We start from the raw sequence: 2,615 nt of genomic DNA on the forward strand, positions 1-2,615 counted from the left end.
AGTTGCTGACTGGTTAGCAATGGGCTTCGCAAAAAAAAAAAAAAAAACGGTCACAATGTAACTTGCTTGCAAACCTTCTGCCACAACAATCCCATCCTCTTGATAAACAACCAATCACATTCACTTTATTCATTCGTGTAAAGTCATGAACCACTCAGGAGAATTTGGAAGTGAAACGGTAAATCCGTGAGTGTTCCCCATGTGGTTCCAATGTGATCCTCCCTATGTTGTAGCTACATGCATATGGTCCTTTAACACAGAAAAAGGAGCTTCTTTAAAGAGCAAGTTCTATTTTTTTACTTATATGAAATATTATAATAAAAACAAGAACCTGATTCCCAGTTTGGAGATATGCTTTTAACAACTCAGATGTAACTGGTTCTGGTTAATTCCAGGATCTGGACACTAGTTTTTTCCATTCCTTCTGATACTAAATCAGGCTTGCTTCCGGGTTCAGTCTCTGTAAACATGATGATGCCTTTATAGTGTGATATGGTTACCTTGACAATGACACTGAGTTTTTTTCATGAGGAACCCAATAGGATCCAAGGCATAGAGGATCCCCAGTTTTCTGTCAAACCTGCAGTTTCATTTTTTCTGCAGAAAAAAAAAAAAAAAAAAAAAAACATCGTCCTGGGACACTTTTTTCTGGAGAGAAGCTTGGTTTGATTCTTAGGAAAAAGCTGGGTTTGGGCTCAGGCACCAGAGCAGATAACAGCCTTAGTTACAGATTAACAGAAACTATCTGAAGGTCCAGCAGGAACACCTGACACACTCAGAGACTAAGCTAATTGTTTTCCAGACTCCGAGATGGGAAGCGTGTTCGAGCTGACGTCCTGTTTGCTGCTGTTGGTTGGAGCCGTGACGGCCCAGACAGGTACGGTCCGATTAACCTGCAGAACCTATGAGGCTTTCTGCAGAAATGCTGCAAAAGATAACAACTGGTGTTTCTGGTCTTCCTAAACCTGGCAAAGTTTACCTCAAATCTCAAAAAATTATCCAGATTTCTGGGCAAAACTGAACTGTTGGTGTGAAGTAAAGTAATAAATCTGCTTGATGTGAGGTAACATAAGCAGAAAAACCTCAAAGTTTTTGTTTGTGTAGAACTTTGCTGCAGGAAGCAGCTTTTCTTTCTGCTGACTGGTCATATAATCAATGTGCTGTAAATGATCCTCAAGGCTTTTATTTACAAGGAAAAAAATCCTACTACCTTAAATCTTTATCCATCCATGTTGGAAATGTTCTGTTCATCTGTTTACATTGATGTGTTGATTCTCTATGTTAAAGCAGAAAGATAATTCTTTAAAATGCATTAAAGTGATTGGAAATACCTTTAGGAGTTAAGCTGCAGCAGATCTCTGCATTATCAGATAAAAAAATAAATAAAACAAAAAATAGATACAAATTTTATTTGAATTTTAATATTGTTGTAATTCTCTTTGAATGTTTCAATAAGTAAGTTGCTTTTCTCGCCTGTGCCCCTTGCAACAGGAGCTGCAGGGTTCGGTCATCGTTGAAGGGATTATTGGTCTTTGTTTGCTGAAGTACTAAAGCTTTTGAGCCAGATGAGGAATTGCATTTATACATTTATTTATGACCTTCTGGTTCTGTGTTGATATGACACCAGATCATATGTTTTTAAGTTTCTCCTACCTTAATAAGTAATGGTCAAACTTCATATGCCTAATGGAGCAGAACCAAAAGAAAAAAACTAACCAAAGTCCAGAAAAAGAATCCGACAGATCTGCTGACCTACCAAATTCTGCAGTTTTGGATTATTAGTTTTTTTTGTTAGAGCTGGATTTTATCCAGCAGAACCGGTTCTGGCGACATCCAGAGATCCAAACATTTCACCAGAATCCAGTCCTGAGTCACATGAATGTCAGGTTGGTGCTGCTCAGTCTGTGTGCTGCTGTCTGGATCCAAAAGCTGAATCCCTGAGCTCAGAAGCTGAGGACCACCACAGCCTGAGGAACAGCATGTGAACCGGCCCTGCTACAGTTATTTTGAAGACATGCTGCCATTGCTGGAAGGAAACAAAAAAAAATCAGCTCACAATGAAAAGGAGTTACCGTTTAAGAGAGTTGGTTCAAAGAAACTCTCAGCAGCTTCTACGGGTCGGGTTTGATTGGTGGCCCAGTTAGAGTCCGATCAATTCTGATAAAACTTTTTCAATGACATCTGACCTCTGTGCAGCTCCGTCCACCCACTTTGAGCGGGCGCTGCCCCAGTGGCTGACTGGGATCGTCGCTGTCTGCGGATTCCTCGTCCTCACTTTCATGGCCTTCCTGGTGAAAAAGGTCTGGTGTGAGAATCCCAAAGCACCAGTCAGGTTTGTCTTCCCCACCTTTGACTCTACAATACAAACATCCAGATAAAGCTAAAATCCTCTGCTGATTGGTCGATTCCACTGATGGAACAGATCATCTGTAAATCTAAAAAATATTTTTAATGTAAAGGTGAGGTGCTGATAAGTGTTTCTGTGCAGGAGAGACACCAACCAGAACCCCTACAGCACGAGTCTGGAAAGCATCAGGTAGAGACCGGCTCATTCTAACATTGAGAATCCAGTCAGTGTCAGTTAGAGAACGACTTGTTCTAACATGTAGAACCCA

The 2,615-nt window shown here is 40.5% G+C and overlaps 1 long non-coding RNA gene across 1 annotated transcript in view; it reads left to right on the top strand.

Annotated features, from left to right (window-relative positions):
- Window positions 1-2,485: 2,485 nt before the first annotated feature.
- The window catches only part of LOC107085907, a 7,215-nt gene continuing 7,085 nt past the window's right edge, over window positions 2,486-2,615 (top strand). The window contains exon 1 of the long non-coding RNA XR_001481281.1: window positions 2,486-2,536. This is a non-coding gene — a long non-coding RNA (uncharacterized LOC107085907). The remainder of the gene's footprint in view (window positions 2,537-2,615) is intronic.

This window comes from Cyprinodon variegatus, unplaced genomic scaffold (genome assembly GCF_000732505.1).
Source record: "Cyprinodon variegatus isolate N-32 unplaced genomic scaffold, C_variegatus-1.0 Scaffold136, whole genome shotgun sequence".
In the NCBI taxonomy this organism is placed as follows: domain Eukaryota; kingdom Metazoa; phylum Chordata; class Actinopteri; order Cyprinodontiformes; family Cyprinodontidae; genus Cyprinodon; species Cyprinodon variegatus.